This window comes from Taeniopygia guttata, chromosome 14, assembly GCF_048771995.1.
Source record: "Taeniopygia guttata chromosome 14, bTaeGut7.mat, whole genome shotgun sequence".
Lineage (NCBI taxonomy): Eukaryota > Metazoa > Chordata > Aves > Passeriformes > Estrildidae > Taeniopygia > Taeniopygia guttata.
In genome coordinates, this window is record NC_133039.1 from 9342603 (window position 1) to 9367297 (window position 24695).

At 41.6% G+C, this 24695-nt stretch overlaps 1 protein-coding gene and 1 long non-coding RNA gene across 3 annotated transcripts in view; one reads left to right on the forward strand and one right to left on the reverse strand.

Annotated features, from left to right (window-relative positions):
* LOC121470728 (uncharacterized) overlaps positions 1 to 1484 on the reverse strand; it is a 129769-nt gene extending 128285 nt beyond the window's left edge. For both annotated transcript variants that reach the window (XR_012058242.1, XR_012058241.1), the window contains exon 1: positions 1 to 1484. This exon is cut by the window's left edge and continues 68567 nt beyond it. This is a non-coding gene — a long non-coding RNA (uncharacterized lncRNA).
* The window catches only part of SHISA9 (shisa family member 9), a 176591-nt gene that overhangs the window by 112855 nt on the left and 39041 nt on the right, over positions 1 to 24695 (forward strand).

Here is a 24695-nt window from a genome sequence, read left to right on the forward strand (position 1 = left end):
AAAAGCTCGAGTTCTGCAGTGATTTACCTGGGAAACTCAGTTAAAGAATGATTGTAATTTATATCAAAACAGCACTGCAGCCAGTTCTGCTGGATCCTGAGGGTATATTGCATTGTGCTTGGGCTCAGATTTGGGATAAAATAGGAGGTGTGCTCACAGGCCTATTCTCATTCAGGTCAGTGATTAGAATTACAGAGTAATTCAGGTTAGAATGACCTTGAGTGCTCTAACCCTGTGCTCAAAGCAGGATGAACTTGAATCTTATTGCTCAAGACCTTGTCCAGTCAAATTCTGAGCTACCTCCAATGACAGAGATTCCACAGTTTCTCTGTAAATCCCCCTACACTACATCCCTCACAGGTTTTTTTTTTTTTCATAACCAGGATATCTCATGTTGGAATTTGTGTTCATTACCTCTTGCTCTTTTTCTCCCCTGAAGAGTCTGGCTTTACATTCTCTCCACTATCAGGGAGCTGAAGAGCTTCTCTTGGGCTCCTTAATCTGAACAAGCCCATTGCATCCCCACAGGGTCCCTGTACAGTCCCTGTGCTTTGGGCACTCTGGTGGCCCACACTGCATTCACTGGCCACATCTTTTGTGTACTGTGGTGCCTCAAACTCTACATGGTAGTCCAGCTATGCTTTACAAAGTGTGAAACAGAGGAATAACTGCTTTTAAAACCCATTTAAGTCACTGCATCTATCATAGACTTGCAGGAATTTGCAGATTTTGAAGCCAGGCCTGTGGTGTTTCATGAACAAGAGAGTGGGTGCAGCAGATTTTACATTTTGTCAGAGAGCAACAGAAGGATGAGATTCTGCAGTAGGAGAAAAAAGGCTCAAGGTGTGACTTGTGAAACTGATTCCTTTACAGGAAAACTGGAAGGTCAGAGCTACAACTACTCCTCAACTATGACATCTGAGTGGAATTCATTTTCCTGAACATATGCATCTCTAATTTTAGATACCTTACAGTGGCAGGTAGACAAAGGCTTACAAGACCTTAGTGTTTTTAGGGAGGCAAGGCAGGAAATCCTTAATGTCAGAGATGGTGCCTGCAGTGTTACTGTGACCACCTGTGAGGCAGGGTGGCCACACAGAGCACCAGTGAGGACCTCTCTTGTACCATGTGCAGCACCACAGCTGCTCCCAGGCACAGCCGCCTTTGGCACAGGCACAGTGCTTGGAGCTGGTGTGGAACACAGGCAGCACATGGCAGGCAGGAGCTCCAGGCACTGATCTGTGAGAAACACCACAGCTGAATAAACGACATCAGATGCACAACCCCACAATTCCCTGGTCACAACAAATACCACAGCTACTCAACAGAGGGAAGAGGGAAAAAAGGAGGGGAATGGCTCAGTCCTAATGGAACTGTTTGGCTTTTTTCCTGTTGCCTTGGAAGGGCTGGTGCAACAGGGATACTTTCAGCTTGGTGATTCACTTATCTGAGCTGACTTTACACACCAAGCCAGACCTGTGTGTCCTGCATGTTCAACCACTGCTCCAGAATCACATCCTGAAGACAACAGCTCATAAGTGCCTTTGACATTTGCCTTTCACAGCAATGTGAGTACTCTGACTGTTTGAGTTACTGCTTTTTATGCTGCTTTAAATGACAGTAGTATCAGAACTGTGCTCTGAATATATCCATTTACAAGAGAATGTTACTTCAGTAGAATGAAGACTTTCAAAGTGCTTACAACAACCTAAAAATAGTTATTTATTCTGTACATTTATTCTGTATAACTTGTTGTTTATGCTCAGTTCAATAAACAGTTTACAAATGGTGACTCATACTAAGGAGTTCAGACAGTATGATGTCTCACAATCTACGCACTCCTGAATAAAGCCCCACCAAGTGGAAAGGTAAGCAGAGTATAAACTCAGAGACAGAAAATAAAAGCCCACCTCCTTTCCTTCACCTTCAACCAGGTAGCTATACCTGAGTAACTGTTCTATAACTGGAAAATGGAATAGAGTCACAATGATGAGAAAACAAAAAGTATATTACAGACTTATCCAATTGCCACATGAATAACATTCTCATAAGTGCATCTCAAGGAAAACATTTGCATTTTTAAAGTTTTAATTAATTTTGTAAGTGTACAATACCTACAGTGATCTTGCTTTTTTTCCAATTTCACAAAAAAACAATGATTTGTAAGCATTTTAATTTCAGAGTTTTAGTCCCTTTGAAAAATAATTTTAATCAGCTTAAGTCACTTCCAGAATAAATTTTTAGGAGAGTGAAAATGAGCAGAAAGGTGTATCACAGAGCAGAAGACGGGAATGTGACTGTAAGCACTGTCCAGAATTAACGATACAGCCTATAATGGGCATTATATGGCTCTGGTGCGCTGTTCCTCCTGGAGGCACACACTGGTTGAATTCTAAAGGCACAGAATTCTAGATGATTCTATACAAATATTAAAAGTCTGGTAGCTTGATGCTTATTTCTTACTCCAGCATTCCTGCAGTGGCAGTCTTTCACCAGTCAATGCCTCTCTCCAGAAAGGCTTAGTTAGAAATAGTGATTTTTCCCTTAGCTAGGAACACTTGCTAATATTCAAACATTTTGGTTTCCCTATTAGGATCATATTTAGAGTCAGCATCTTTTTAAAACAAAACATTCAATGAAGCAAACATGAAGGCTATAACACCATTTAAAAAAAAAGACAAGGATCAGTGAAATTCCTGAGAGTTTCACTTACAAAGTGAATAGGTTTATTAAAAACTCTTCCATCTGAACAGTTGTCTCTCTGAGGTTTCTAGTAATTACTGAGTCACATCATATTAGAGTTTACAAAGTGCTTAGGAAGGGATTTTAAAGCTTTATTACTCTCCTGGTCCCATCTCTGCCATATTACAGAGATGTTTAGGGGCTGGCAGCCTCCAATAAAATAGGGAACTCTGGAAAAAGGTACAGTTGCTAAATCTTGTCCTGCACATTTTGTAACATGCTGGAACAAAATAATAAAAAAGCAGTTAGAGAAGTTACATTTAACCTAATGAGCATCCCATCCACTCCAATCCTTCAGGAATTTCAGTGGGATGCACTGGTAGAGCTGCTTTCCAGGACACATGAACACCAGCCAAAGAGAAAAATGAGTTCTTGAGCTCAGACTTGGATCTGGAACCAAGCTTCTATCAGAGCAGTGAAAAAAACAGGAGATATTTTTCCTGGCTTTCCTTCTTCATGTCTCAACTATTTGTTCCCTTTGTTAATAAGATGCCTCCAACATATTTAAGTGGTGTATATAGAAAAGCACATGGACACAAAAAAAGTACAAAGAATCCCTTCTCCCGCTTCTTGTCTGTCACAGGAGAACACCATCAATAAATCCAGTAAATCTGTATGCTGTATGTCTCTTGAACTACTGGGCAAGAATGCTTTTTCTTTTTTCCTTTTCTTCCAATCCATATCTGAGATTCAGCAAACCTGCAGCTTCATGTTTTCAAATGAATACTGTGTGAAAGCTCACAACAGATCTAGAAGCAAAATGCATGAGCTTTTCTTTTCCTAGTCCCATGTCTTATTTCAAATCCTAACTTTCTTCTTCTCCTTTCCCCACATAAGATGGACATAGTCAACTTTTAGCTGTGAATGAATTATAAACATAGAACAGACAGATTAGGCTGCTGTTCTCTAAACAAACTGCTGACCTTTGACAGGGAAATGGATTTTGCTAAATCACCAGTTTACTACACTGCTTGTGCTTAGTGATACAATGAAGCTGCAATTTGCCTCCTAGAATTCTGTCAGAAAGTGCTGCAGAAAGTGAAGCTGCAGGGCTGTGGTCAATGAACTCGAGCCCATCCTCCCCTTGCTCTCTTTCAGGAGCTGTGACTCGTGCTGTGCAGAGCTTGAGGAAATGCATTTTGTTGAACCTAAGCAGTGGGAGGTCAGTCAAGCACATAATGCCTCCCAAACAGTGCAGTGACTGTCATAGCAGTAGTGCTACAGGAAACACAAAGCCATTCCAGGCAAGGAAAGTGAAAGAGATATTTGACACTTTGCTCAAACCATGGCAAGTTGGAATGACTGTTGGCACCAACAGCAAAGGCATGGAAAATGTACACAGAAATTTTTTTTACCTGCTCAAAAAACCTTCCATTTTCATAGCAAACATAGAGTGGTTTGGACTTCCCTGCTACCTGAACAGCCCTTTAAAAAAAATATCTTTGGTACTCATTTAGTTAAATACTGGCAAAAGAATAGTAAGAGAAAAGCAGAAGACTAAATGTTAAATAGACTTGGTACAAGGGTGCTTGACCTCTCCTGCTTATGGCTATGTCATTCTGCTTAACGCTACCCCATACCACTCTCACACCTCTTTGCATCTTCCCAGTATTTCCAGTGATTCTACAGTTATTTCCACTACCACTTGTCAATCCTGATGTCAAACTCAGACCACTTTTCAGTGACTGTTCAGTTCTGGTTCTGCTGCCAACTTTTCTCTTGCATCCTTAAGCCTGTGCAACTATTTTTAACATTCAAGAAATAAAAGAACATGGAACATTGGTTAAGTTTGATAGCACCAAATGAGATCTGTTGTTACTTACGTCTGTTTTACTTTTTCCTGTAGGTTTCTCATCCTATTATTTAAACATTGCACAGACAAATTAGCTCTGCACAGTGAACTTGGGGCTCTCGGTTTCCTGTGCCTTTTTGTTCTTCAATTCATCTGTCTCAGAGTTCTCCACCAGCACCCGTCACCATAGAAACTGAGCACGTTTCAGTGATTATGTTGGGAGTATTATATAAATTTCAGCTATAGAGAGAGCTTTATGAAAGGGTTGTAAGTGGGTCTCAAAGACAATCAGCGTGTGAAAGTCCATTCCCCAGTGAGCCCAATTGTCTGTGTACTGCCATCTCGGGCTTGGCAGCCTCTGGGACTGGCTCAGGCCTGGCTGATGTGGCAAAGTGAGATCTGCTGCAGTAGCTTAACCTGCTGGTCACTGACAAGATTAATATCAGACAGGAGAAGTGGCTGGGAGCCAGGAGCTGGATCAGAGCTCAAGTGGGATGCATGTGGAAAACAATCTTAAGAAGACATCAGGCCTCTACCAGCCCTTGAAAAAACTGTAACATCAGCACAAAGGACTTTGTCAGTGAGTAGCGCTATGACTGTCATCAGCATGTTGACAATCCTAAAAAAGTATTTTCTTTGTGGACATGGGGGAAAGCAGCCATCCAAGCAGCATTTCTGCTGTTAATGGTGTCACCATGGCTCTCAGTATGAAAAAGTGCCATATTGCAGTGACTCAGATCCTGTCTCAGTTATCAGCAGCTTGTTTTTGCTAATACAGAAACTGTCCAAAGTTCAGGTAGGCTGTGCTGGTATTCAGACCCTGATCTACAGCCAGGAGGATTTTATGGTGGTCTCTGTGCCACAGCTGCAGTTTGGCAATATGTTTAGGCACATGCTTGACTAAGCAGGTGATTAATACCACCATCTTCAGGCCACCAATGACAAAAACACCACAAAGGACCCAGCTCTGTTAGTCTTACCAACCTGCACAAAGTATTTGCTTACAGCATAACAGTGGAACAATAAAGCAAATACTAATGTGAATATTAATTGTGCAGTCAGGCCCCAGGCAGGCAAAAGATGTGCATGGAAGAGCAATTGAGTCTGCTCTCACAGGACCCTGATGCTGCACATAGGTGCTGTGTTCATGCAACTTGCCAAAAGCTGTAGGAGTAACACAGCTGCTCATATATTTCATCTTAACAAAACAGATAATCTCAAGACTATTATTAAAGTAATTTGAAGTGGATGTAAAAGCAATCCTTAATTAATGAGAATGATTCAGTGTGTACTTTTGTGGAATACCAGTCTATACTTATTTTTTTAACCATAAGAAGAAAAATGGCAGAGTTGGGAAGTATGTTGCTCAGTTCATCTTGTATAGAATATATTACTTAGAACAATAGGGAGATGGAGAGAGAAAAATATAAATAGAAATGTATGCCTCTGTTTTCTGGTTAAGCACACGAAACGCTCCCTGTATACAGGCAAAATAGATATAGGAACACCAAGCTGATGTGCTCCAAATTTTTTATTTGGGACATTTTAACATTTTCAAGAAATATTTTTTATTGCACTAGCAGCTTTGATATTTTTTAATAACATTTCTACATAGACAGTTTTCCTGAGGCTGCTATTGAGTGAGCCAAGAAAATGCTTCATAAGCATTAAGTAAAACCAAAGGAAGTAAAAAAAATTTTTTTTTCTCAGCTAATAATTCCCAACAATTACACAGAATTTCTATTTCACATGGGATGGTGATCATGTCACCAGCATTTATGTTATTCTGTGGGCCAGAATCTGACTGGCTGCAAGTGGGAAATAGGATTCGTAGCGCAGTATTGAAAGAATCAAAGAATGAGTGGAAACACAGTATTTAAGTGCAGAATCTATATTATACTGAGGTAAATGAACCTCTTTGTGACCATTAAACATGCATCTGAAATTTCATAGGTAATTAGTGACATTATACACACATTAACCATTTCTCAAAATAAAATATCTCAAGCAGTTACACGTTTTGATCATTAGTATTAGTGAAAGGAGTTCATGTTCTAAGCAGTTGAATTTAAATATCTATCTCCAGGGAAGAAGGCACTTTAGATACATGTTGATAAATTGTCCCACCACTCAGTAAAACAACAAGTCCTGAGTGCAAAACACTGCCAGATCAGCATGTGAGGTGTGTTCTGGCCCGGCAGACTTTACAGGATTTAGGGCAAGGAGGAAGTATGTGCAGATAGCAGCCCCTGCTCAGCGGGGCATCCCACAGCTGCAGCCCACAGGGCAGCGATGGCCAGGCTGGTGCCCGTTCTGCAGGCACAGAGCCCGGGGCTGGAGCTCCTGGCCGTGGGTCAGTACAGCCCGTACAGCCATCACAGCCCGCACAGCCCGCACAGCCCGCACAGCCCACACAGCCATCACAGCCCGCACAGCCCGCACAGCCCACACAGCCATCACAGCCATCACAGCCCGCACAGCCCGCACAGCCCGCACAGCCCGCACAGCCCGGCCATGGGCCCGCACAGCCCGCACAGCCATCACAGCCCGCACAGCCCGCACAGCCCACACAGCCATCACAGCCCGCACAGCCCGCACAGCCCGCACAGCCATCACAGCCCGCACAGCCATCACAGCCCGCACAGCCCGCACAGCCCGCACAGCCCGCACAGCCCGGCCATGGGTCCGCACAGCCCGCACAGCCCGCACAGCCCGGCCGCGGGCCAGCACAGCCCGCACAGCCATCACAGCCCGCCCAGCCCGGCCGCGGCTCCCTGGCTGGGGATGAGCCCGGGCTCAGGGCACAGCCTCTGCTCCAGGGCACCTGCGGTGCTGGGGCAGCCCAGGGGAAAGGCCTCCCCGCTGGTTTGTAGGGTTTTAGGAGCCATCCCAACAAGGCCAGGGAGGGCTGGCTGCAGCTGTTCTCTCCCAGTTCCCGTGGGGAATCTCCTGCACTGCCGTGCACAGTCCTGGCTCTAGCTGGGCCTGCCCCGGTGATGGAGTGGGGTGGTGTCCATAGTGAGAGCTGTGTGAGCTGATCCTTTGGGTTGCTTTTCCTAATGAGAGGTGAAACAATAACTGGGGAACTGCCCACCTTTCCTTGTAGAGATGGAGGAAACAAAAGGAAACCCTTCCTTTTTTGCTTTCCTTGAATTCCTTATTTTGCAGTTTGTGACATGAGGTGAGGGTGAAGCTGCTTCAACTTAAATTGGACCTTACAGTGAAGCCCAATGCAGTTGTCAGTGAACATGAAACTAAATTCCCTCTAACAGAATAAGTAGGCTTCAGATGCCTGTTTGACTGCAACGAGCCCCTAAACCTGCCTGCAGGAGTTAGCACTGCAGACGTTACTGTGACGTGGACTCCAGTCTGCCACAACAAACTATTGCAACCATTGAGGCAGATAAAACCAGCTTGTTTACAGTTCATAAAAGTCTAGTGGACAAAAAAACCCCAACAACTTCTGATTCATACTGCAAGTTGGATACTATATATTTGATATAAAAGCTGAGGCAAAAGTATTGGATGTTGTAGCATCATCTTTCCAAATACAACCAACTATGAAGTACTTTAATAATTCAGTAAAGAATTCAGTACAACAGACATGGACATTTACAACAGATCTGTATCTCTGTGTGCTATTGCTATTTTTACCCTAAAAAACTTACAGGGCCTGAAAAAGGATCAAGAGAAAGTAAAAAATCGAAGCAGGATGAAGACTGAATAGTAGAGAGCCTCAATCTGTTCTTCTCTGTGTAAGGGAAGATGTAGGTCACTACACAAAATTCAGGTAGAAAATGAGCCCCCTGCCTTCTGAAAAAGAGAAATAAAAAGAATGGAGATGCAAGGCACTGGGACTGGGTGCTGGCAATGCAGATTGCCTGTGAATTAAATGAAGTTGAATTTCCTGTAAGAACCCAGACAATCTTCTGCATTATGCATTGGGAGACAGAGGGAAGCACAGGCCATAATTCAATTGTACAGTTCAAAGCAGAGTAAAGCAACTAGAGTGAGTTTATTGATCTAAAGAGAAAGATAAAACAATAGTGGTAGATAGGAACATTCCTTTTTGTTGGTGTCATGAATCCAACACATTTAATGACCATACAACTTAAAGACTGTCTTCATTATCTCCCTAATACCATTCTACTCCCACTCCTTACTCACTTTGATGCAATGCACTCTGGATGCACAACACACAAGGAAATATAGATATCATTTCCATGCAGCCATTTCATTTGTCGGCCTAATGGGAGGGACAGATACTCCATTCTTGCTCATTGAGGAATGGAACAGGAGATGCACATCAGTAAATTTGGCACTGTTGTTGGAAGTCTGGATGCAACAAGGGCATTGATGAGTCCCTCTGGGTTTAGAAATCTTTTAGAACTTCCCTTTTTTGAGTTTAACAGCTTAAAACCCAACATAGTCACTAACCCAGACATTTTATCTGCATTTTAGTGCAAGTCCACCAGTGACAGCATTTTGTCTGCCAAGAGTTCCCATGTCATATCATTCACTAGAAGAAAGTTATCCAAGGACAGTGTCAGTATTTTCTGAACAATAAAGATCAGTGTCCTCAATAACCTGCACCCAGAGCTCCAAAAACTCTTCCAGGAAACAAATAAAAAATCATTGGCTGTTAAATCAAAGCTTGATGGGATTGCTAGAGAGCACTGCAAAGTAGAGAAGCTAAAGAAAATCAGTTTACAATTACAAGGGTGAACAGAGCTCACTGGGGTTGGGTTGATTTGATGCTGTCTTCCTTATCATAGCAGGATTTTCACCACAAAAAAATAACCTCATTAGATAGAGCTCTGTGAAAGAAAAAAAATTAAAGCAATATTCTGTTTTTCAAAAAGGAAATAACTCAACAAAGCAGAATAAATCAATGACAGCGTGATAGACTCAGTCCTGCAGGTATTTTGTGTCAGAACTTGTATGCAGTACATAAAGCTTCCCTGTGAACACACAGTATTTACATATACTGGAAAGTGAGAAAGAAAATGACAAAATAACAGAAGTGAAAGACAGGAAGCAGTGCTGGAAGGTGCAGTTCTTGTGGACACCTTCTGGTGGGACCTCTCCTGAGGCCAAAACCAGGACCAAAGTTAGTCTGTCATCCCCAGTCTCATTTTCCCCCGGGCTCTACAACTGCAGTGGCTCTCCCCTGATAAAGCGGGGGTTCAGTTTCTGCCACTAAAAGGTACCTGCTTAGCACAGAGATGGAACCTAACAGGGAGCTGATGCTCTCCTAAGCCTCAGATCTTCGGAGTGCAAATATGCACCAAATGGCAAGTGCCTGGCTGGGAGCTCTCAGGACCATCAACATACAGGATTTTGTGCCATTATTGTACTGTACTGTATCAGCCTTTATGTGGAGCACAAGAGGAAGGTTATAACTGATAAGAATGAAACTTCATAGATAATTTTGCTCTCAGAAGCACAGCTGACCTGCTCTCATCCTCATCACTTTCTGCTCTCTCTACTATTATTCTTTACAAAACAAAGCAAAGCAAAATAAAACCAAACCCAAAAAACCCAGAATGTCAGGACCCATTTTACTGTATGGACCCATAAAGAGTTGCATCTGTGCAACTGAGTGGCTGATAAGTTGCACCATGACAGGACAAATGAGAGACTGGTGAGGAGTGGGAGCATTTGAAATTGGTTTTGGTGGCAATAAGAGTTGCAAAAAAAATACTAAATAATACAGAATTTTACTTTGTCTTTTTTTCTTTTTTTTTTCTACTGAGATGAATTATAATAGAAGTGAAAAGTTGAATAGGTGAGACTTTCCAACTGTGCCAAAATGAAAGTATTTGAAAATTGAACCAGGGAAAACAGGTAATTACAGTCCTTGTGCATTGGCTGTAATAGCATGGTAAATCCTAACACACAGCTCAGGGGGAGTAAACGAGTGCAGAGAACCCAGATAGAAATATTGCTATAGGAAGGAATGCTTAAGAAACTGAAAATGTACCAGTTCATGAATTGCAGAACAGATATAGGAGAGAAGTTGCTTTCTCAGAAGATGTTGTGAAACTGGAACCTTTTGTTTCATAAGTTCTGTGAAGGCTAAACAAACTTTTCTGAGTGATACTGAGGACCACTACAAGAACTGTTACACATGCTGAAGTTTCTATTTGCTAAGATACACTGACCTCTGTCAGGGAACACATTGATTATCTGATATATCTTCCAGAAGATCACTGCTCTTTGGAAATTAATTTATAGTCCTTCCAGTGAAGAAGCTTCAGATTAAAGGGGTTATAGCCTAGTAGGTAAATACCTTTCTCAAATGGGCATAAAAAACAAATCTGAGAAGATGTATAATTTTATTTATTTTATTTATTTATATGTGCCATATATTTGTTAAGCCATTTTTTGCTTAACAAATATATGGCCTTGGTAATTTATGTTGATTATAAGTTTTGTACTATCACTTATGATAGGTGTGCTTGGGAACTAACAGTGTTTGGGGAGCAGTTTGTGCACATTCTCTATCAATGTTATGAAATCTGTAAAGCAGATGGAGTCTCTCTGCTGCTGCAGCTTCAATGCCCCTGTGGCCCTTATTTGTCAAAGACACACATTGCACAAACATCCTGATTGCCTCTGTCATCAAGGAAATCAATAACACCCCGAGAGTTTGGTCGGAGCCCTTCTCTGGCTCATTTCTGTGAAGGAGGCTCATGAGCAGGAGATGCTCCCAGGGACTGGCCAGGTGCTCCAGCATCCTATGGATTAGCAAACCTGCTCAATAGATTTGTCAAAGAACATTTTCAATAACAAGATGGCATGAACAAAGAGAGGAAACACTGTGGCTCTACTGTGAATTTGGGTAGCTGAGCAAATGAGATGAAGGTGCTATAGGTGACTGTATTGCCATTTTATATGCACAACACTGTCGCTTCTTAATGGCTCTGCTCTCCACAGCAGAGCTTAAGATTTCCCAGTTGACTTTACTGCTATATTTATCCCACTAAATATAGAGAATACTTGACTCAGATCTGTAGATTGCCAGTGCACTATTTCTCACAAGACATCCGTGCTAGCAAATACAATTTATGCCCTGGAGTAAAGGCATGCAGAGTGTCTGGGGATGTAACCCTGGGAATGCCCTTGGGGTTCTCCCAGCAAAGTTCTGAGGGACACAGAGGCATGGACAGGGCATTTCCCTGCCCATCCAGACACCCCCAGCCTCCATCACCAGGGACACTCTTATTCTATTAAGTGAAATTTTCCTAATTTAATTCTGGTAATGACATTTCCAACATTTCTAATTGTATAATTATCCACTAGACTGGTGACAGGGGAGGGTTATTTTTAATTGGATGGTAGCTTTTGGTGTAGTTATTTAATTCTGATTAATATTTCTCACTATAGTAAATTCAAGTTTACTGAAGCAGTTGGTTTTTCCTTCCTTGCAGAGCTGAGTGTTCTGCCTCCCTAACTGCGGCTCCTAGAGATGCCTGATGGACATTTGTCCTCTTAGGGTGGAACACCAGGTCAGCTGCTCTGCTTTATATGTCCCTTTTGGGATGGAACAAAACAGACTGGCCAAGAAGGCAATTTCTGCTCCTTGGTAATACTGAGGAGAGTTTGTTCCTTTGCCTTGCTTGGGTTGGAGCAGCACAGGAAGGAGTAGAACTCCAATTACTCTCCTTGACACAGATTACTAGAAGAAGCCCTTACTGTGATAAAGTGATATGCAAGGGAAGTACCCTAAGCAGCAAGAATTTGTAGGATTACAAATTTGCTTTCAGCATCAAGCACTTGAACTCTGGCCTGCTTCATGTCTTTGGAACTATGCAGCCAGTAAAACTGCTCTAGAATTGTAAGAATTAAGTGCAATTTTTTCACTGAAATAAATTTTGTCTTTCAAAAAAGAAAAAAATGATGGTTAAAAGCACTTAAGACCTGTCACAGTATTCTCTTAATTATAAATTCAGGGTTTTTTTATTTTTTTTTTTAAATAAGGAAATTAGAATGGAAAAAGCATTATATCTAAGCTTGTTTTGCTTTTCAGCTGTGGTACTTTCTAAATACACTAAAAAGTTGGGATATCTTTAACAAGATGCAGCACCCTGCTGTTATTTTATTTTCTTTTAAAAAGAGGTAAAAAAGAAAATATTAATGTCTTACATGAAGCATGTACTATACATCAACATTAGCACAATTCCAAAGGTCTCCTTTTTTAACACACCCTTAGAAAGTACCCATGGTTAACAAGGTAAAGAGACTTTTCACACTCAGGCTCTGTAAAAGAGTTGATTCTTTTAGGTGAATGAAACACTACATCTATCTACACATATATGGCAAAAATGACAATATACAAGAGACATCCTATGTGTGATGTTGTTGCAGTTTTCCTAACTCAACTGATAAAAAGAGATGCAGCCATAAAATCCCATGAAGCCATTAATTCAAGCACATAAGCATAAAACTCTGCAAGCACTTAAGCATAAAAATTCTGCAAAAAAAAGCTTTAGGCCTTACAGTGCTGTTCCTCCTGTCCATCCATTTGTCCAGTAAAGAAGGGAAATTGCTTTAAAATTTGAGAAACAACTACCACATTGTAGGCTGTTACATTAATTACTGTATCTTTGCAGAAGTCCAAATACTTGAGGCATTTGTAAAGTTGTATAGCAAAGAATAACATGAACATAACTCACAAAGTTCTGCTAGAAATTGCAAGTGCCAATATTTACTTAGCTAACAAAACATTACTCTGTGGTTCAGGGTGGGATCTTTACTCATAGGAGCTCAGAATGTGAAGGATTCCAGGACACTTGGAGGGAGGTGACAGAGCCATGCTGGAGTTGAAGGAGAGCTCAGGAGTGCAAACATGCTGCAGAAAAAGTCTCCTGCCACAGAATCAGTGATCGAAACTGAATCAGCCTCTGACCACTGGCACACCATTTTATTGGTGTTCCTAGTTCTCTTTTTTAGTCAGCTTAGGGAAACTGGTAACAGTTCTCCCTATGTGTGACACAAAGTAATTCTTCTAAAAATAATGCAAAATCCACAAAACCCTTTCTTTCTAACTCAGGGAACTAATCCTTAATGTCCAACTTTGGGTGCTTTGATACTAAGATACACCTCTGCAATATAAAATATACATTTTTCCAGAGCAGATTTTCTCTCAACCTGTACCACTGTGGTAATTTCTAGTGTTGCAGAACAGGTGGGATGGCTCACCATTTCCTGGTCTGGTCAAGTACTTCTTATGCACTTAGGAATTATTTAGCAGTGGTTTAAAAATTTAAATTTCTTTGCTTTTTTAGAATAGCAGATACCTGAGTGTAGTGTGCCACTTATAAGCAGGAATTGGAGCAGAGCTGAAGTGGCTGCACTTCTGGAGGAGATCACAACGTTCAGCAGTGGCTGCCGAGCAGGAGAACGGCACCACTGGGTCATCCCTGCTGGGAGGACCTGAGCCACAGCCCACTGGTGACTGCAGCACTTTGTGTCCCCTCTCTTTTCATCTTCACACCTTCCCTTACCCCTCTCTAGAGATCAGCAGTAATGCCTGGGAATTTTGCAAAACTAACACACCTTTCTCCTCTCCTGGTACGAACAGAAAAGATTCACCGGGAGCAAAGGTCAGTTGCTGGGGCACTTCTTGCTTTTAAGCAGCAAGTGTTTTCACATCCTTCCATCTGAGTACATAAAACAGCAGCCAGACTGAAGCAATTAAGCTTCATTTCAGAAGTAGTTATATGGTTCAGAAGAAAAGAGCTTTTCTGAGGGAGCTCATGTAGACCTGCCCTAGGGACATGCCCACAGACTGCCACACAAAGGAGAATGGCCACAATCCAGGTATTTCTGACACAGAACCTCCCTTTTGACATATAGTAAAGGGAAATTTGGTAAACAGATTACAAAGAAAACAAATTTAAGAAAAATCAATGGGAGAATAAAGAATAAAAAAATTACCGTAGCAAGTTTATAAACCACCTCTTCCAAAAAGAATGAAACAATTGTACTCTAATTTTAAAGTCTGGTTTGGTTTAAGCATGTTGCCATCATCCTGCCCCTCTGAAGTCTGTGAATAAGCACACACATAACCTGCAATTCTCACTCTCCCCTTTTCTGACAGCCAAGAGGGGGTTTTTTAATTTAAGAAAAGGTAGCATATTGTCTAATGCTGAATCTTATTACATACTTTAACAAAGTTTGAAGCTGAAAATAGATTTTCCTTTTCAGAACTCTTATATAAATTCTCTGTCCCCTCATAGTCCATCCTATGCCTAAAAGATAATGAATCAGATAGTAGGATAACGAAAAGAGAAGGAGTTGTGCCAAGGGAGAGAGACACTCAGTTATCCAGACAGTGTAGCTGCCTGTCTCTGTGGAGGTGTTCACTTTAAGACATTCTGAGAAATCTCTAGTAAGGCTATTTCATAAATTTCAATATTTACTGTGGCCAAAAAACATCAAATGCTGATATAAAAGAGCAGTTATAGGGCAAGTTTCAGTGTTTCTGGACTGTGTCTTTCACATGCAATTGTTTGGTATTTATTTATTCTCTGAGACAGCTGTCCCACTCACTTAGAGAGATGCCAAGCCTCATGCAATGCTCTTCTGCTGTGTGTCAATTTATACACAGATGAAGTTAGCCTCAGTTCACTGTGCCCCTTTATAGATGCTGTTATTCCCCTTTTGAATGTTTTTCTTGGCTTGCTACATCACAAATACCTGTACCTACCAACTCCTGTCAGAGGAGTGTAAGCACTGGAGCTACCACTGAGGAAAGGGTACACAGAAATAATAGTTATTTTTCCAGAGAAAGATGAAGGATTTAATACACATATACATTTATAGGTATTAACCACCTTTTACAAAATGTTACTCTGTTTGGGCAGCAGCATTTCAAAGCTACAAGCAACAGTAGAAAACAGGGTTTTATGATGTGCATAGATGCAGAACTCTCTTATCTTTCCAGGATTTAGTATTCTACATGAAAGTTCTCCTTAGACGGACTACTCAGAGATTCTATTCTGCTATCATTATAATAATTATCAATAAATTCAAATTTTAGATGAAATGTGGGTTTTAAACAACATGTATTAATGGGGAGGGGAAAGGTTGGTCAGACACTGGCATATCAAATTTATAACCACTGATCTTAGCTGGAGAGGCACTGTACTAGAACACACCTGTGGAATTCCAGAGAATATATCTTTTCAGTTTGCCTAAGACCAAGAGATGACAGGTATAATAATATGAGCCTAAGAGCCTTTCCCAATGGAAAAAGTCATGGAATACCTCCCCCATATATCCACTCCTCCACCCAAGAAAAATTGAAAACTCTTGTTGAGCACATCTCTTTCGTCATTCTGCAATATTTCTGTACGTACTATCAAGACTCAAGGTTGCTATTTTTTCCTTTGCGACGCCACCAGCTCAGAAACTCCTGTGCTCAAGTTAACACTCGGCAGGAATGCGCATAAGCGACTCCTCTGGGGTGACACAAGAGATCCCAGCAGTGACAAAGAACCTGCTCAAGCTGTTATGGGAAGTTGATAGCTAGCTGTGCCAAAAGGAGAGCAGCATGGGCCTGACTGAACGTGGGCACAGCACTGGAAATCCCCTGGGGCTCTGCCCTGCGCTGAGCCCGCTCCATGGCTGCTCTGAGTACGCTGTGTTGGCAGAGTCTGCGCTGCCAGGGCTCAGGGGGAAAAGGGAAATTTCACACCTTCTAACCAGTCACAAATGCAGCAAACCAAGTCTTGCACTCTGGATCCTGCTTCATGTGAAGGAACTGTAGTAGTCAACAGAGCTGTATCTGATACAGGGGATGGGAGGATTTGGCCCTGATAGCTTTGAACCCAAAGAACAACAGGAGCACAGAAAACAGCTTTGTGAGGGAGCACTATTCAGAGAGCCTTTTTTAATATTTATAACATTTCTTTCCTGAAATAATTTCTCAGGACTTTTGCTTTTCAGTTTATGCAATAGCAAGCCTCCGATCTCCTTCAAGTCCCAAACTTTTCCTAAGCTTCTGCTGTGGGCCAAGCAGAGCAATAAAAATGGACAAACTGCTTTGTGTTGCTTTAGGTACAGGTGTGTGTGGGTCAGAAGATCTACATTTTTCCCCAAAATGCCTTTCTGCTCTGAGGGAAGGGATCCATGCCAGCTCCATGTCCAATGGCAGCAGTGATGGGGCAGACAGAGTATTTATTGAAGGATTAAAGCTGGTTAAAACTTCCAGGAACATCCATATGCTCTCTAGCATCGTTTGCCCTATTTTAACTTCAGCAAATTATAAGTGTTGTGGAGGAACATTTTCCAAGGAGCAAGTGAGTTGTGCTGATGAATCTCATTTATTTGCTAATGAAATGTGTAATTCCTAAGTACCATTCTGAAAATGTACCTCATACTGTTTAAAAGTGTCCCTGTGTTCTCTAAGGGTGAGGCAGTTCCCCTGAACCTTGAAATGAGCTGGTAGAAGAAATCGGGACTTCATGCTTTCTGGGGAAAACCTAAATCACACAGAACTGTATCAAAGTAACAACTGGTGTAGGCAGGGAATGATTATAATGGTGTGAGACTAAGAATTTTTTTTCAGACTCCTGAGCAATTGCAGCAAAAAGAAAATCTCACTGACATGAGGCTGAGAAAAGGCAAAAGTGAATATGCTGCCATTTATGTTATTTTAAATGGAACAGACAGTTCAGAAATTGAGTGGTTGTGCACAGCTGGCAAATTGTGCCCAGAAAAATAATCAAAGAAAAGAGGAAAAGGAGGGGAAAATGACGGACAGAGAACGCGAGGAAGATTACAAGTAAGATCACCACAACGGAAATACAGGAGAACCAATGTGGAAGATGCACGACTTCATAAAAGATAACTAAAGGAGCTGGAAATAGAAGCAAACAAAAATCAATTAATAATATTAAGTAATCTGTCAGTAGTTATTACTTTGCTTATTGGTTAAGTGGGTTTGCATAGTAAATATCATTTTATACATAAACAAATTGAAACATTTTGGCTTGGTAGTATAAAAAAAAGACAGTAACACCTGAAAGCTGAATTTGACATATGCACTATACCCTTCATTCAGTGTCTTCTCTTCTGATGTGCCACTGTTGCTAAAACAGCTTGCCCAAAAATGGCAGCAATCACAGGAGAAGTGATAATAATTAATAGCACTAATGTAATTACATGATGTCTGTTTCTTTTGTAAGAACTAAAATGTCAGTAGGAACAAAGGCTTTACAATTGATGTTTAAAGGAGTTAAATAAGTTGAATTAAGAGTACTTAGAAAGAAACTTCTGAGTATGAGTATTATGGGTAACTATACATGGCTTGAATGACTTCAGTTCCTGCATCACCCCAGCGATTCAACCCTCTGAGCATGGCCTCTCTCCTGGAGACCTCCAACTGGCTTTGGTGGTTACCCTGGATAATCACCCAGAGAGATTCCAGAACCATCAAGAGAGATTTTGGGAAGTGGAGATCAAGTATCAGGAGATTTGAAGCTATTGGATGAGGCCAAGACACCTGAAGGAATCTGCCCCTGAAATCACAGCTTCCTTTCAGACTCTGGTGCCATCATCATCAGTCAGCCTTATGCGAGTTCCCCCCATAAAATTGGTCTGGAGCACTGTAACAATCTTAGAGTAAGAGAATTTCTGAGGAAGTTGTCTCCTCTAATTCACATAAGTCTGCCCACACAGTAAAATTAAGTAATGATATGTTTTTAAATTGAATAAAAGGAAAATAAAAATCAAAGTTTTACTTGTGAATTTGGAGATGATAAATGCAGTAGATTGAAATGAAAATATGTTTATCCCCTTTTATTTGCCATTTGTTGGCTGTTCTCATGCAAGTAACATACCCTGATGGAAATCTGCAAAATCAAAGTCAGCTGTGTTTTCTTACAGCATACTTTTTAAACCCCAAGAACTGTCTGGAGGGTTAGTCCTTCCCAAGGGCTAATTAGGAGCCTAACTGTGCTGAGAAGTTAGCTTTGTAAATTATAAATATTGTATGCCATTAAATACCAATTAATAGGATAAGCTGATTCTTACCACATATTTATTAAGGTTAATTTACAAGGTGTATTGTAGGAATTATTGAACATTTTAAAAATGAGATCACTACGATTAATAATAAATGATCCTGACAACAAAGAAATCCCTCCTGTTCTTCACTGAGACCGTGAAGTTAATGAAATCTTTCCAAGGAGACTGGGACTCTCTGGCAGAGACAGCAGGAGTGTTTTCAGCTGTTGCACTGGCACAGGAGGGTCTCAGTTGCACAGGGATGCTGGACAGTGGCAGCGGGGCAATTTTCCTATACAGTGTGTGGAAAGGTCTCTTCTCTCTCCCTCTGGCTGTCACTTCTGCCTACATTTGGTGATATTTTGCTGCCTTCAAAAGTTCATATTTCTGCAAGAGGGGAGACCAGCCTGAAGGAAATGCCTCTAGAAGTTATCTGAAAAGTAAGGGCTTATGAAATTCCGATGTTGAAGATAGAAAGTTATGTCCAAAGTCCATTGTCAGATCAGATTTTCAGTATTTACTCAATTTACACATGACGATTTGAGGACACAGATGACTGCCATTTTGTCATTTACAAGCAACTCCCAATACCTACCTTAGCTGTTCACAAGAAAACACAATTTCAGGAAGCTAATTTTTTCATTTTCTTGTTCATTTTATTCTTCTTTTGTTGTTATGACCTTTAAGAGATATTATTTGTGTGGTTTTCATTTGCTCCTTTATGAGTTGTTTTCTCATTTGCTTTTCTTTCCTTCCTACATCCTTCTCAATCTCTACACAACATTGTCAGTGGGTGCATTCCTCTCATTTTTTTCTTGGCCTTCCTTGAAACATATTTTCCTAACATTTGGTTTTCTATTAGCCTATGTCCCTGAAAACATCAGCAACATGATTAATCAGCTACTGATCTTTTTCTCCTGCTCCCTTTACTAAAACATTTGGAAGACTACTCTCTGCTGCCCTGGCAACTCCTCTACAGCTTGGAGCTGGCAGCTCCAGTTGTTTTTCCAAGGGTAATTCATCTCCTTGCTTTCTATGCACAGGTACTAACAAATCAATCAAACTCCCTCCTCTGAATTGAGGAGAGGCCTCGGACAGCAGGTGACACTATTTCAACTTGTATCAAAAAGGGACATACAAAGAAGAGACAGAACTGCTCACTCATTTAGTTTGAAAGAGCTATTTATTTAAGTCTACAAATTGCTGGAAATCCAACACATATAACCCGACTTGATGAAAATACCAGTTTTTTTGGTGTAGTAATACCTAAATTTACCACTACGTTTTTGGAGGGCCTGGGCAGAAAGATGAATCCCTGGGATGAAAGCTTGGTTATGATAAACTTTTTAAACAACTGGTTAGAAACATCGGTACAATTAGGGAGCATGCAGTCTATGTGCACATTATGTAATATGGAAAAATAATTGTGTTTTAGGTGGGATGATTACTGTAGGTGACAGAATATGTTTCCTTTTTGTCATCAGTCAAGTCAAAGTTGTAGGCAACTTAATGCATTTCACTATAATACTAGTAGAGTAGCATTAAGAAACTGTTAAATAAAAACATTTCTCTGAGGTATTAATTAGAGAGGCTTTGATTTATGCTCCTAAACCCTTTTGTATTTTTTTCTATAAAGGTCATTTTGTGAAGAGCTGAATGTTTTCAATTCTGGGTATAAAAACCTGCAGCTAAGTGGAGAAAGAAACTAAATTAAAAAATATAAAAGGGGGGGGGGGGGTTCAGCAGCCTTTATACAATGGTTCTTCAAATATACAGCATGTGGGAAAAATAAATGCAATTCTTCCCCGCCTCCTATCAGCTATTTGTAAGGGAAAAAATATGGTCTCTGACAAACTTAGGAGCCTTTGGCCGGGCTGGGCAGCCTGTGCTGCCGGGCCTGAGCCCCGCAGGGCTCCCTGCCCCAGGCCGGGCTGGGCAGTGCTGCCGCGGGGCTCTCTGCCCTTCCCCGCTCGCCTTCCTTGCAGAAAGGGCTGGAGGGGGGATTTGTGCAGAGCGTGCTCCGCCTCACTGCAACAGGCGGAATACTTGTTACTGTGCCTGTGACCCCATCGAGATCGCTCTCACGCTCGTGTTCTGGCGCACGCCAGCTGAAGCGAGAGCCCGGCTGGCTGCCGTCCCACTCAGCCTCGGCAGCAGTGCGCAGCTCTCTCCGGCAGAATGAATCACCCTCCCGGCGCTCTGCCACAGCCACGGCGGCGCTCCTGCCGCTGCTGGCCTCGTGTGGGACGCGGGGACCCGGCTGGCCCCGGAGCCACGCGGCCCAGGGCTCGGGAACCTGGCAGTGCCTTCCTTGCTCTGCTCCCAGAGCCCCGGCCCTGCCTGCAGAGCTCCGCCGAAGGGCAGCGCACAGCCCCCGGTGTGCCCCGAGCCTGGGGACGGGGCTCACACGCTCCGTCCGTGCAAACAGCCGCCCTGCCAGGTGCGCTGGGCCCGTGTCTGAGCGGGGCTCCTGTGCCAGGCAAAATGTACTGGGACCTTTTAAACCATGTATCAATAATAGACGCTACCTGTTCGCTCCATTCACAAGAGAGAATCACCCCGGTGCACAAACTTTGGTGCATTTTTAGACTAAGGACCACGAGGGGAGAGAGGAGTTTTGGCTGATGTACCTACACAGTGCAGCATTTGGGAGTCAGCACCTCTCCTGTGCCTCAGCGTGCCCCATCTCTGAGTGTAGCGGCTCGTTTGAGAGCAGCACATTTCAGAGCAACTACCTGCAGGATGTGTAAGTCCAGCTGTAAACAACTACTGCAGTGTGGCCACCACAAAAGGAGCACGCCATTAACTCCAGAAAAGTAATGAAGCTTAATGGTCCAATTATACCTTTGCCTTTAAGGAAATAGAGAAACAGGGGTTTTGTACTTTCTCACCTACATAAACATTCTTTAGAAAAGAATTGGTAATAAACAGAGCTAGAAAATTAGTTCTAGAAATTCAGTTCTGTTTAGAAAGTCAGTTCCTAGTTTAGAATACTCTACAGGACATTTTTTTTCTGCTGATTATTGTCATTGTTTGTTTCTAATAACAACAGGATCCTTATATGTCCTTTCACACATTTTCAGTAAAATTTGATTTGAAATATTTAGTTCCTTTCATTCTCTGCTTGGAGGAGGCCTGGCTGGTCTGAGGGCTTACAGTATCAGACAGTCTGTCACTCCTCATGTTTTCTTCCTCTGTCACAATTTAATATATTTTGTCCTACTAGCTGCTACGAAGGAGGAGCTCGATTTGATTCGAAAGGAGTCAAAAGGGTGAGCAAGTGGCATTACATAAGGACCAGCTACAGCTGGAGCCTGGGTTGCTGTTGTTACTGAGCTCCCTGGGTCATAAATGTTTGCTCATTATGCCTCATTCCTTGGCTGTGCAGCAGCACTCCACACTGCTGCTGCCTATCAGCACATGGATCCCTCTCCCTCCGGGATCTATGGAATGTGCATGTGAGCAGCATTCTGGATCCTTCTTCCTTCACCCACCAGCTTAGCACTGTGGGATTCCTGGAAATGAGACAGGGTCTGCTTTTCGGTGTGTAATCCACAATAACTGCCAAGATTACTTTCCATTATCATCCTCATTATCTCAGTCACATACTAATTTTTTCAAGCAGCCTTTTGTTTCTGAGGAAATAGATGTGATCAGGCAGCTGAGAACTATGGGAGACAGCATAAGACCAAACTTGGTGTTTGTGAAAAATCAAAATGAAGCCTCTGCTCATGAAACACATCAAGCACATTCTGGTGCCTGTTTGTGACAACTGAATTAGAGACATTTTTCAAACAGTTCATTCTTATATGAAGGCTAAACTTGTAAAGGTCAGCAGAATACTGAGCTATTTCCTATTAAAACGTCGGTTGCTGAAGGATGCTTTTCTAGTGTAACTAGATTTTCAAGAGATTTTGCAACTTTGTTTATATGATTTTTTTCTTTATCCTGCTTATGTATTTTCCAGAAGAATATGTTCTGCACTATGGTTTGTTTTGGAGATAGTAGTTCCAAGACAGAGAAATCCTGGATACATATTATTACTCATTAACAACTGAATACACTTCCTTTTATTTTGTGTTTACTGTGACAAGAAAACGACTAGAGATACAACCTAGCGCAATAAAGTAAGGGGAGCAAATTGTGCTTTGTGCTTGAAAGGGTTTTGAAATTTCAGAATTTGGTTTGCTTCTGGTTTGGATGAAAACTAAGTATTTTAGCAGTCCCTGCAAAAGGCCAGCCCAGCACTGGCTGTCCTGCATCTCAGGGACACAGCTGTGGAGCCAGGCAGCCAAGCCCTGAGGAGCTGCAGACTGGAAAGCCAAAATCCCAGTGCCACATGGGTGCCCTGCACAGCAGCCAGGAGCTGGAGCCATGTCCCCAGCAGCTCCTCAGATGTGTGGTAGAGGCTGGGGGAGCTGAGAGCAGCTCTGAGCGCTGGGCAGAGAACAGAGGTGTTTGGCTGAGCAGCTGCCAGAGCCGGACAGAGCCTCCAAACCATGGCCATTCCTCATTAGCCTTCGGATAAAACCACACTGCCCCAGGTGCTGCTTTGATCTGTGCAAATCAGCACTCTCCACTCAAAGCACTTCTGACCAGCGTTAGCTGAGGCTCCAAATCACAGATTCTACAAAAGCTGGGAGCACGTCTCCATCAGGAAATCCATTTTGCACATCCAGCCTTCTGAGAGCAGTCCATTGTTGGGACGCAGGCCTGATGCCACAGGCTTTAATGTGTTCAGGATTAGAGCCCAATGGATTTCACACTAAGAACCAAGAGATAAACAACTGCATTCTTTGAGACTTGTGAAGTATCTGTTTCTGAAGACTTGGGATGAGAGAAAAACATTATATTTACATAAATTTACAATATTTAAATTTTTAGACCTCATTTTACTCTTCTTAAAGAACAAAAAAATACTCATAATTCTCTGCTATTTAGAAGTGGGGGAAAACCACATGAATAATAGATGTCATTAATGCCAGCAGCAATTATAATTTAATTGCCTACAGACTTTTATTTCTGCTTATTTTTCCTCTTACCAATACCACCACAGGAAATAAAGGAACTCACAACTGAATTTGATATAATTTTACATAGCTAGAACTAAGATTCAATATTTTTCTTACATGACAATTATGATACTTGTAGTTAGTTGACATTCAAGAGGCTGTTCTAGTTGTACTTTGTTTTGAAATCAGAGCTATTCATTCAAGAATTTTTAGGTTTAAGCCATGAGATTTACCACAGGGCTTCAGGTCTCTCCACAGACTCCTTTAGCTTCAAGTGTTTTGGGGAATAAAAGTAAATTCTTAATTTAACAAAACATAAATTATAGTTCTTTGTATTTTCTCTGAATTATTGCGTTTTAATAACACTTCTAGCTTTGGTACTTTCAAGGAAAAAAAAAAAATTTACACCCCATATCTAGCTGGCTTTTTTTGAGAGGGTGGCTGACCTTCCCAAACAACCAATTGTTTTACCTTAATGCTTTTCCAGGCCATGTATTTTTAATTCTACAAGGTTTCTTTCGGTTTTTTTTTTTGTTGTTGTTGTGGTGTTTTTTTTTTTTTTTTTTTTTAATTCTTTCAATGATTATAACATTCCACTATAAAAATAGAGACTTCCTGTGAAGCAGACGCATATACAATCACTGGCTACAATATATCAACACATTTATGCCCGTTTAGTCTTACACAGCTCCAAGTGTGGGAGTGGGTGGCTGTCCTGGCTCACACAGAACTGCTGCTGACGTACAATAATTACCCAAACTTTAGAGCTTTAGCACATCTCTCTCCATTCTGTTCTTGGAAACAATCACACCAATAGCACACAAGAATGATAGAATGATTTAGGTTATTAACAGGTGCTGTTTCTTATGGCCCTGTGCAGATAGATCGTTCTGTGCTGTTGATATTCGCTCTGGGGATGCTTAGTTGAATTCCCCCTAAAAATAGGTATGAACGAAAGCTATTTGGAGGAGGATATATTAAAATTTTATAACATGTTTTCCAGTGTCTCATGCAAATCTTGGCTATTTCCCTGCATAATCAGCTTGCGTGGTTGAAGGCTGAACTGCAAAGGGCTGAATCCTGAAAACAGCAGTTCCTCTAAACCATATTGCTGGAACCTGAGGTTTTCTCCA